At 33.7% G+C, this 13,054-nt stretch overlaps 1 protein-coding gene across 3 annotated transcripts in view; it reads right to left on the bottom strand.

Annotated features, from left to right (window-relative positions):
• Positions 1-13,054, bottom strand: part of Stag1 (stromal antigen 1) — a 378,160-nt gene that overhangs the window by 341,129 nt on the left and 23,977 nt on the right. The gene's annotated exons all lie outside the window — the stretch shown is intronic.

Raw genomic sequence — 13,054 nt, 5'->3', positions numbered from 1 at the left:
AACATCCATCCTGGCATTAATAATTTTTTTAGAACTTTAAGTTAGAATTTTAATTGAAATTTCAAAATTAGATGCATTAATATTGACAGACTCTACTTTTTAAAATACTTTTTCCCTTTCCCCCAACTCTTCATCTGAAATCTTTACAAGCATATTTTTAAAATTCTTCATATTATTTGGTGACTTGCAAATCCCTTTCAGAAACATTCTCCATTAAAAGGCATATCATCGCTGGGGATATAGCTCAGTTGGTAGAGTGCTTGCCTCACATGCACAAAGTCCTGGGTTCAATCCTCAGCACCACCAAAAAAAAGGGAGGGGACATATTATCAACTTACAAAGAATGAAACTGTGACTTAAAGGAGTTGCATGATTTATCTCACCAAATTTGTTTGTTTTTACAGCTGTGCTGAGTAATCAAACCCAGGGTCTGTTTCATGTATGGTAGGTAAGCACTTTTACCACTGTCCTGCAGCAAGACTGAATAACAAGTGACAAAGTCAAAACCTAAATTCCTAACTCTCCTGCCTCCTGATGTTATATTTCAGATCAATTCCTGAAGAGTAGTGATTGCTACCCACATCTCAATTTCTGTTTCTGGAACAATAGTTGCAAAGTAATTTTTCTTAAGATGAATGCTTATTTTCTGAAGCCATAATTTTTTCTTCTTGGAATTCTGTTTCATATATTTAAATAGTAAATGAATTATCTACAAACACATGGTTTTGCTTGTCCTGTTATTTTACCTAAATAAGGCATGGGAATCCATTGTTTCAAGGACTGCAGTTTCCTATAAAATTGGGGGTCGTTTTCTCTTTTTCTGGTAACAGGGATTACCCAGGAGTGCTTAACCACTAATTCACATTCCCAGCCCTTTTTAAGGTCCTAAGTTGCTTAGGGCCTCGCTTAATTGTTGAGGCTGGCTCTGGCCTTGCAATCCTCCTGCCTCAGCCTCCTGAGTCGCTGGGATTATAGGCATGCACCATTGTGCCTGGCAAGGGTTCTTCTTTTTAAAAATCCATTGTGCAGAATTGTTTTAGAAGGTTTGAGAATAACAAATGTTGGCCAAGATGCTATTCCCACGGAGACTCGTCAGCAAAAATCTTTATTCCTGGGCTCCTGTATCAATTCAATCACACCTGTTTTACAGTGAAGAATTAAACTGTTTCCTATTTTGTCTACATTAAATATCTGAACAGTTTGGAAAACACTCTAATGTTTGTGTACTGGTGCTTATAGATTTTATAGTCATCAGATTTGCCTACCAGTTGTCTTACTGGAAAGATCAACCCATTTTTTGCTTTGTTACAAATGTCTTTCTTTAATGTCTCACTAGACTACTTGATTTTAAAGGAAGATAGTACCTTTGCTAAGACTACTCCCTTATTCAAATATTTAAATATTCTTCATTCTAATTGTTTATCCACACAATCAAAGAATGTTCCTATCTAGAGAATTAACCAATCATTTTATCATCTGTTGACTACAGTGACCTGATGGTCTTCACTTCCTTCACTGTTTTTGTCTTCATAACCATGTTCACACCCAATAAGACAAGATTTTTTTTTTTTTTTTTTTTTTTTTTTGCGGTGCTGGGGATTGAACCCAGGGCCTTGTGCTTCTTGCAAGGCAAGCACTTTACAAACTGAGCTATATCCCCAGCTCAAGACAAGAAATTTTAAAGCTAACTTCATGCGCTTTCTTATCTAAATACTGTTGACTTGCCAAATTATGAACCATCTCCAAAGCAGTTTTTGCTTTTTTTAATTCTATGGCAATGTCCTTTTTTACTCTCTGGCCAAATCTAAGAAAAAAGAGAAATAAATTTTAAAAAATAAAATAAAATAAAAATTTTCAAGACTTGAACAAAATTCATTCAACTTACATTTCAAATTAAATTTACTCTACATTTGAAGAGTAACTTCAGGTAGAACTATCAAATCTGGGTTGTCTTTCACAGACCTATGAAAATAGGAGCAATAGTCCATCCTAAGAGTATAAGAACTATTTAAAAGAATAATATGAATCAAATCCTCAGTGTCAGGAGAGGTAGTTTATACTAGAGTTTCTCAATGAAGTTAATTCATCAATTTCAGAATGAAGATTAAGTTGCTATTCAATTCACAATATTTTCTGTAAAACCTATAATACAGGAGCAAAAAGTATTTTTTCTTTTATTTATCTTTTCATTTAAAACCATGTAAGATGCACTGAATGTCTTTAGTTTTAATAATTAAGATCATTATAATGATTATTTGATTTTTAGAAGATGCAGAGTTATTATGCAAAGCCCACATCATGGTTTACATTTCTAGAAAGCAGCTTTTGTGTTTGTGCGTGCGTGTGTGTATGTATTTTTACTGGCGATTTTAACTCAAGGTTGTTCTACCACTGAGCTATATATCCCCAGCCCTTTTGGGTTTTATTTTTGTTTTATTTTGTTTTGCAGTGTCGGGGATCGAACCCAAGGTCTCATGCATACCAGGCAAGTGTTTTACCAACAAGCTGTATTCCCGGTCCTCTTTTTTTGAATTTTGAGACAGGGTCTAAGGCTGGCCTCCAACTTTCAATCCTCCTGCCTTAGCTTCTGAGTAGCTGGAATTACAGGTATGTGACAAGGCACCCAGTTGCATTTCTTACATTGAAAAGTACAACATAATTGAAGAAAATATAAAATACAATTTCCTAAAGTTGTGAGTAAATGATACAAGTAATCTTTCAAGTATTAAACCCACACATGCACACACAGAAAACTGAGTTTGCAATACAACAAAAAATCAGAAATTGAAGCTAGAAGAGTAGTATGAGAAGTTTTATTTGGAAACCATGATTTTAAGTGGTCAGAATTGCAGCTTATGACAAAAGTGGTTTCCTAATGATCATATAATACCAATATTTTGTGAGTTTAGCAATTTCATATTATTATGAGCCTATATTCATTTTCTTGGATCAGTGTGACAAACTGACACAAATTTGGTGCCTTAATAAAAATTTATTCTCACAATCCAATAGAACCATAAGTCCAAAATTGAGGTGTCAGTAGGGTTCCCCTCTGTACGGAAAAAAACTCTGCCTCTTTCCAGTCTCTGGTGGCTCTAGATGGTCCTTGGTTTGTGGTTTGCATATCTTCAATCTCTGCCTGCATCTTCACATGGCCTTTTCCTTTTGGGGTCTTCCTATAGCTGTTTTTCTACATGTCTTCTCCTATAAGGAAACTTGTTACTGAATTAAGAACCTCAAAGTCGGAGAAGACTGTCCAAAGTCACATTCACAGGTTTCAGCAACAAAAATGTGGACCTATCTTTTGGGAGTCATTATTTAACCCACTACAAAATCCAGTTATATTTCATTTTTTTAATCATCTATATGCATATGTTTGTAAGTAGATAGAAAAAAACTGATACAGACAGGTACAGAGAAATCCATTAATAGTGATTACCTTTTAGGAAGGAGAGGGAAAAAATGAAGGGTAATTCTCATACTTTATAAATTTCTGAAAAAATAATGAGTCATCATCTACTTTTTCACTACCCTAAACAATCATTTTACCCTCACTTAATCTCTTCAATCCTCCAATAAATCTGCACCCATTTTTACTCAGTTCCCATTTTTGAGAAAACTGAGAACATCTAAAAACTTTCCACAAGCTTAAAACCCCACATCTACCTAATCACTAGCACCTATTTACAAGCTTCAACTCTCTTCCAGTTACTTTGTCAGACAGTATTTTCCACAATTCCTAAAACTTTTCCTCACAATTTTCACTATACTACATCACTCACATCAGCACAGAAACATGTTTTTGATATCTTTTAAAAACCTTCCCTTAAGCCCATCTTCTACTCTAAACACCATACTATTTCTTTACTCATGTTTATAGCAAAATGCCCCAAAAGAACTTTCTAATCTTTCAATATATACTACCATCACCTGCCCCACTTCGTGTGTGTTACAGGGCTTCCTGCATGCCAGGCAAGCATTCTACCAATTAACTCTACTCCCAGCCCCTTAATTTCAGTTTTACATTAACATTTCAACTCGCCCTTATTTTAAAGCTGCTCTCTTGATTACCTAAATCCTACTAAATTATTTTCTTGTCTCTGACAGATTTTAGTTTGACACTTCCCTCCCTTTTTAATCCCTTTTTGGGGGGAATAAGAAAACAGCTAATGCAGAAGAATCACCTGGGTAATTTTTGCCAAAATATAGTATCCTCCTTTATACTCCAACACTACATAAAAACATTCTGGTCTACCAGAGACAGACATAAATAAATATATGCTATCTGGGAAAACTTTGGATGATACAAATATAACACAATCCCAATCACTAGATTGACAACCTCTAAATTAAAATTAACAAAATGACACTATGGCTATTGATTCATTGTCATCTTTAAGTCTCTATATACCTGGTTTCTCTGAAAGAAAAATATCTTCAGAGGAACCAGTAAGAAATTAATTGCAAGTAGGTTTGATGGAAGCCTAAAAAATAATGACCTTCCCAAGCAGGCATGTCACATCTACTCCACCACCTTGGAAATCCTATACCTGTTACAACGTTACAACCTTTCACTCTTCCTCTTGCATGCAAAAGCTTGTTTATTTCAGAATATTCAAAATTGACTGCCTACTGGAGACACATTTATTCTTCCCTTCCTATGCTGTTATGTTCTTCTACACATCTATCATGTGACAGTCCATACAGCTCCTCATTCTAGTATACTTTTCAAATTGTTTCTTTTCTGTGTAGATAGCTTTGACTAGGGAGGTGTTTATAAAAATAATAATAATAATAATTTCTGGATGCTCATGTTATTCTGTATTCCTGATCTTGAACAATAAAACATTTAAAGAAAAAGGATCACTAAACCAGGTTTCTAATCTCAGCATACCAAATAATTAGAAGTACTCTTAACCTTTCAAACTCATTCAATTTTCTCATGTTAAATAAGCTCACAGTACTAAATTAATTCAAAAGATCCTCACAGCTACACAATTCAAAAGACATAAACATACTATCACAAATATTTTTTAATTTATTTTTATTGTAAACAATAAATACATACATGTTGTTTCTCTGTACATGGAGTAAAGGCATACCATTTGTGTAATCATACATTTACATAGGGTAATATTGTTTGATTCATTTTGTTATCACAAATATTTTAAACAGACATAAAAATTCCTACTGATTTAGCACATCTTCTGCAAACTTTAGTCCTTTTGAATATCCAAAAAAAACAATACATTCAGAAGACATCAAAAAAATTTTATGCAAACTGGTTTTTCTCCATGAACTTGATTCCTGATTAAAATTTACACTGTCACTGACAGACCACCACCCCATTCTATCCTTAAGAGTCAATTTGCATATAGATAAATATAAAAATCCTATTAAGAAAGAACCATTACTTCATCATAGAAAAATAGTATCTAGAGAATAAGTAGTGCTTATTCTACCCTTTTCGGATATAACCTGAAAGTATCTATATCCTATAATCAAAAAAAAAAAAGTAAAAAGAGCCAGAAGGACCAAACCTCTGCTACTTAACAGCTGGTATGTTCCCTGAATATAAATATACTTACCCTCTCTGAGCATCAATTTTCTCAACTGAAAAAATAAATACCTATCTTATAGGAATGCTCTGAGGATTAAAATAGACCATCGAATGCATCCTTTAGTGTTCTTAGAATACAGAAATCACTCAATAAAAGGTAGTGATTACTTCTGAGAGAATCATTTTATAAATCCTTTTTTTCAATCCCTGACTCTTCAAATGAAGTCTTTTAAATCACAAAAATGAGGAGCTATTTTTCTGCCCCCACAGTTATAATGTACAAGTCAAATTCAACTAAGTTCAAAATGAAGTTTATTCTTTTATATTTTTTGAAATAAAAATCACTACTTGTCAAAATTATTTCCAATAATGATCAAGAATAAATTACTAAATTAAATCCACAAATATAATTTATAAATTCACCTAAAATTGAACTTAAAATTCACTTTAATTTTCAGGTTTATTCACAGATTTTAGGCTAGGTAATTGTTTATATGAAGTAACAACATATGAAAATAAAGGCTGAGGTGATATTATGGAAGCTGTCAGAGTAAGAAGCTCAAAGAAAAAGTTCCTCCACTGAAATAATTACTAATCTGGCAAGAGCAATCAGTATCAACTAGATATCCAAGGTTTTGTTATTCACAATTTGTTACCCTCATAGTCACTGAAGTCCAAAATTATTAAAATGAAAAATTCCAGAAATAAAAAATTAACAGATTTCAAAACTGCACATTTTAGTAAGTAGTATGATCTAATCTGGCACAGTACCACTCCATTTCACCTAGGATGTGAGTCATCTTTTGGTCCAGCGTATCCATGCTGTAAATAAGCAGCCATCTCAATTATGAGATTGAGCTGGCACACCTGTAATCCCAGTTGCTCAAAAGGATGAGGCAGGAAAATCTCGAGTTCAAAGTAAGCTTCAGCAATTTGGTGAGGTCTTAAAAGCAACTAAGTGAGACCCTGTCTCCAAATATTTTTAAAAGGGCTGGGGATGTGGTTCAGTGTTTAAACATCCCTGGGTTCAATCTCTGGTACCAAAAAAAAAAAAAAGAAGAAGAAGAAGAAAAATCCCAAAATTTATGAGATTGACTGCATGGTACTGCAGTGCTTGTGATCAAATAACTCTTCTTTAATTTAACAACAGCCTTAAAGAACAAGAGTAGTAACACCGGTAATTCAGATATGACAAAGAAAAGTCAGTCATAGAGGGCTTTTGTTAAGTGAAAAATACACTAACAGGAGAGAAAGAGATAACACAATCAATTTTTATTACAGCATATTTTTATAATTGTACCTTTTTTGGGTATTTTTGTTTTTTATTTTTTGCATTGGTGGGGATCATACCCATAGCTTACCCCCCTCTAAGCAAGGGCTCTACAACTAACCTACAACCTCAGTCCTCACTGCTCTACTCTGATATTGTTATTGTGGTTGATCTTTTATGGGTACTATTTTATAAAATGAAATTGATCATATGCATGAATTGGAAAAAATAAGGCTAAATACTACCCTCAGTTTCAGACATTCACTGCAGTACTGGAATACAGTCCCCATAGATAAATGGGTATTATTACTGTATTCCAGAACTGTGAAGACTAAATGATCACTTGCACTGTCCATAAGAGGACTTAATAAAGGCACTGGTTAACTTTGATGAAATGTTATGTTTTTTATAGTTGTAAGCATCCTGAGGGTGCAGCTATGTAGCAGGCATGTATGGAAACAGCAGCCCACATTTCTGGCATAGCTTACTAGTATCAAAATAGGGAATAAATACTCTATCCAAAATCTGGGCTGTGTGTTTTGATCTGCCTGGTAAATCATTGAGAAACCTATACATCTGCACAGAGACTAACCATTGTTTCAATCCTACTGGGCCAAAGTGGCTTATTGGGCAGTATCTGCCAAAGAAATTTAAAACACAAAACCCTTTTGTCCCTTTAATAGATCCAGACACTCAAAGACCTGATTGGTAACCAGCTAATCACAAAGATAAGAGAACAGGAGAGTAACCAAACAAATAAAAAAGTAAGGGGTTCTTCCTTATCAGCAAAAACTTTGAATGAAAATAATTTAAACCCATGAATTAAAAGACAAAGATTAGCGTGTAATCCCAGGGACTTGTAGACTGAGGCAAAAGAATCACAGTTCAAGACAGGCCTCAATATCTTAATGAGACCCCCAGCAACTCAGGAAGACTCTGTCTCAAAAAAAAAAAAAAAAAAAAAAAAAAAGTTAGCAGAATGGATTTCTTTTTTTTTAAAGTTGATTAAGGTTTCTTTTTTTTCTTTTTTTTTTTTTTTTTGCGGTGCTGGGGATCGAACCCAGCACTCTACTGACTGAGCTATCTCCCCAGCCCCCAGAATGGATTTTTTTAAACTATGTTTTTACAAGAGATTCACAATAGAATCAAATACAAATAGCTTCAAAATGAAAAGGATGAGAAAAGATACACATCATGTAAGTTCTAACAAAAAGAGAGCTACGGTAGCAGTATTCACAGCAGACAAGATGGATATGGTAATGTCCACCTATCCCGTCTACTAGAGAGGCTGAGGCAGGATTGAAAGTTCAAGGGAAGACTGGGCAATTTAGCAAGACTGTCTCAAAATGAGGAAAGACAGAGGACATAGGTCAGTAGTAGAGAAAGCCCTCAGTATAATCCCTAGTACCAGGGGGGAAAAAAAGAAAAAGTAGACAAAACAAAAAAGGGTTAATTCATTTAAAAGCTATAATGATTATAAGCAATTACACACTAAATAATAAAGCCCCAAAACACTGATAGAACCATAAAGAAAAATAGGCAGTTCAACATTTAGACACTTTAAAACTCCATTTTCAATAATAGCTAAATAATCTGAAAAGGAGAATGATAAAGAACAATACTTTTAGCCAATTAGACCTGACATATCTACAACACTCTACCCAACAGCCACAGAATACACACTCTTTTCAAGAATACACTGGGGGAGCAGGGGGTGCACATCACCCAGAATAAACCATATGTTAGGCAGCAAAAAAACTCAGATAAATTTAAATCACTACACTCCACAATGTATTTCTCCAATCACAATAAAATCAACCTAAAAATCAACAACACAAGGAAAACTGAAAATTTTACAAGATAAACCAATCTTAAAATAGCAATGGATCAAAGCAAGGAAAGTTAGAACAACTTCAGACCAATGACAATGATATCGCAAAACTCCAAATCTATGAGATTCAACAAAAGTTGTGTTCAGAGGTAGATTTACAGCTGTAAAAGTGACATAACAAAAGAGGAGAAATTGGCTGATGTAGCCCAGTGGTAGAGCACTTGCATACAATGCATGAGGTTCTGAGTTCCATCCCTAGCACCACAAAAGGGAGGAGGAAGAAAAACAGGGCGGCGGGGGTGAGGAAATGCACAGAAGCAGGAGGAGAACCTCACTTTACAACTTACCAAACTAGAAAAAGAGCAAACTAAACCCAAAGATAGCGATAAAAGGAAATAATAAAGACTAGACTAGAAATAAATATATATATATATGTGTATATATATATATATATGGAAAAAAACAACAGTCAATAAAGAGTTGATTGTGTAAAAGATCAACAAAATTAGCAAACCCTTTAGCTAGACTTAAGAAAAAAGTGTAGCAGATGCCAATAACTAAGATCAAAAAGTGGGAATAATAAAGTGTAAGAGAAAACCATGAACAATTGTACAGCAAATTAGATCATTTAGATAAAAATTAAAAAAAAAAAATACTAGAACAGAAATTACCAAAACTAACAAGAAAAGTTCAATAGACCTGTAAAAAGAAAATTAATTATTCTTTGGATTATCAAAAACTCACCACCACTGCCACCCTCAACTCCCTGCTCTCGTGCACACACACAAACACCAAAAAAAGAGAAAAGAAGTCCAAGACCACTTTTCACTGGTGAATTGTACTAAAAAAAAAAAAAAAAAACGTTAACACCAATTCTATTCAAACTCTTTCAGAAACTAGAAAATGAAAACAATGAAATAATAGTTCCTAACATTCCTAACACATTTCATGCCAGGAACATAATGCTAATATGAAAACCATTAAAAAAAATCCCTTGAAATTCTTTGATATCTTTCAAATGTGGAAGCAAAAACCCGCAACAAAATATAAGCAAACAAAACATAATAGCACCTTAAGGAACATATACCATGACAAACAGGAAAAATCCCAGAAATGCAAGAATGGTTCACCTAAAAATATCAATGACTACATGTTAATAGAATGAAGAATTTTCACATGATCATCTCAATAGACATATACACACAAAAAATTAAGTTCAACACCTTTTGATTCAAAATAAAACAAAATCACACATAATCAGAAAACAAGGAATAGAAGAGAACTATAGCATAACAAGAATTTATGAAAATCCCAAAAATTATCACACACAATGGTGAATGACTAATAGCTTTCCTTCCAAGATCAGGAACAAAACAGGGATGCCCACTTTCAATAATGCTATTCAACATCATACTGGACTAGACAGAAGTCCTAGCCAGAGCAACTGGGCAAGAAAAGAGAAATTTAAAGACATACTGGAAAGAAGTATAACTATCTCTATTAGAATATGACATGATCCTATCTACAGGTTATCCGAAAGAATACGTACACACACACACACACACACACACACACACAAAACCACTAAGCTAATAAATGAATGGAGCAAAGTAGTTAGATACAAGGTCAATATACAAAATCAGTTGTGATTCTACATACAATATGAAGAATTGAAAAAGGAAATTAAGAAAATAATTCCACTTATGATACCATCCAAAAATTAAAGTACGTAAAAACTAAGAGGGTAAAAGATTAATAAACTGAAAGGTACAAAACACTGCTGAATGAAATTAGGAACTAAATAAAACGAAAGACATCCCAGGTTCACAGACTGGAAAATTGTTCAGTATTTCTAAGGTGGCATAAAAACAGACCAATGAAACAGAGTAAGTGAGCCTAGAAGGAAACCCACATATATCAATGTCCAACTGATTTTCAACAAAGGTGCTAAGAATACACACTGAGAAAAGGCAGTCTTTTCAATAAATGGTGGGGGGAAGTTAGACAGACACATGCAGAAGAATGAAGTGAGACACCTATCTCTTCACCAGTTACAAAAAACAATTCAAAAATTCAAAACAGATTAAAGACAAATAGATTAAAGACCAAAACATAGGGAACTACAGGAAGAAAACATAGGGGAAATGCTTCAGGAAACTGGCATGGGCAAGGATTTTTTGGACAAGATTCTAAAAGCACAGAAAACAATTAAAAAAAAAAAAACAGATGAATGGGACTATTACAAACTAAAAAGCTGTATACAACGAGAAACAAGAGTCAAGAGACATCCTATAGAATGGGAGAAAATATTTGCAATCTAACCATCTGACAAAGTGTTAACATCAAGAACACAGAAGAAACTCGAAAACCTCAGCAGAAAAAAAAACTGATAAAAAATGGGAAACAGACATTACTCAAAGGAAGAAAGACATGTAAATGACAAATAGGTATATAATGCTCAACATGACTAATAATCAGAGAAATGCAAATAAAAAACAAAATGAGATGATCATTTCAATGTAGTAAGAATGGCTATCATCAAGAAAGCAAAAGCAAAAGATAACCACTGCTGATGAATTTGTTGGGAAAAAAAAGAGAACTAGTGGAGAAATGTACATTAGTACTAGTCATAATGGAAAACAGTATGGAGGTTCCTCAAAAATTCAGAAACAGAACTACAATATGATCCAGCAATCCCACTTCTCAGTATATATATCCAAATGAAATAGAATCAGTACAACAGAGAGACATCTGAACTCCCATGCTTACTGCAGACCTATTCACAATTAATGAAGAAATGGAAACAACCTAAATGTCCATCAGTAGACGAACAGAAAAAGAAAATATGGTAAACATACACAATAGAGTATTGTTTCACCATAAGAAAGATGAAATCCTATCATTTACAATATGAAGAGAACTGAAGATCATCATGTTAAGTGAAATAAGGCACAAAAATATAAGTACTCCATAACTTCACTCATATGTTGAAGTAGAAAAAGTTGCTCCCAGAACTAGGAAAAGTGTTGGGCGGAGTGGGGAAATTAATGGGTAGTAGTTAGATAAAAGTAGTTCTGGAGTGCTACTGCCCAATAAGATGACTATAGATCATAATAATGTACAGTATCTCTCAAAAAGCTGTAAGAAAGGATTTTGAATGTTTTCACTCTGCAGAAATGATAAAGAGAAAGATATATGCCCTGATTTAAACATTATACAATATATACATATTGAAACATCATATATTACATCTTAAATATGTATAATTTATATGGTTTTGTGTATCAGTTGAATTTTTTAATTAAAAGGGGAAATCAACAAAACTCACTAAATATTTTTGTTTAAGAACACATGAACAGGGGACAGTAGCACACACCTGTAATTCCAACTTCTTAAGTTGAAGCAGGAGAATCGACAGTTAACGGCCCCAAGTTTAAGGTCACCCTGGGCATTTTCCAGTACAGTGGGGCTAAAGTGTAAGTTCTTTCTTACATGTCAAAGTTATTAGGGAGACAAAAAATTGAAAACACAGAACAAATGGATCCTAAACACCCACAGAGATACACATCTATCTACACTTACCTTCCAATTTATGTAATATTTTAAAAATGAAAATTATTTTATTATTTACCGGTTACTTAACGTGAAGGTGTCCAACTTTCAGTCTACTTCTTTTGTACTTGGAACTGTATATAATACTTATGGATATGAATATGTACATTTGTATATTTATGTCTCTACATACATTGTGTGGTCCTAAAAGTAGCTGAGCATATGTGTTGGGTAAACTGATTCAAAATTCTCCAGGGGAACAAAGCAAAACTAAAGGTTAGAGAAAAAGGAAAAAAAAAAAAAAAAAAGATGAAATTTTTAAAAATGGGCAATGAGGGGCTGGGGCTGAAGCTCAGTGGCACAACACTTGCCTAGCACATGTGAGGCACTGGGTTTGATCCTCAGCACCACATAAAAATACACAAAGGTATGCTGTCCATCTACAACTACAAAAAAAATTTTTTTTTAAACAGGCAATGAACCTGAGAAGACATTTCTTCAAAGAAGATATGCAAATGTCCAAAACACACATAAAAATGTTCAATATCACAGGTAATTAAGGTAATGCAAGTTAAAAACCACAATAAGCTACTACTCCATACCAATCAGAATGGTCATTTTTAAAAAAATAAAAACAAAAAAAGTAACAAGTAATAGGGAGGATGTGGTACAGTAAGAACTCTGTACACTGCTAGTGATAATATAAAATGGTGAAGCCACTGTTCAGAACAATCTGGTGGTTCCTTAAGAAATTAAACACAGAATTACCACAAGACCCAATAATCCCACACCCAGGAATATACTTAAGATAAATAAAAACATATGTCCACACAGAAATTTG

The sequence above is a fragment of the Sciurus carolinensis genome, chromosome 9, assembly GCF_902686445.1.
Source record: "Sciurus carolinensis chromosome 9, mSciCar1.2, whole genome shotgun sequence".
Lineage (NCBI taxonomy): Eukaryota > Metazoa > Chordata > Mammalia > Rodentia > Sciuridae > Sciurus > Sciurus carolinensis.
The sequence above is the reverse complement of the archived record's forward strand: the minus strand, read 5'-3'. Positions and strand labels throughout refer to the sequence as shown.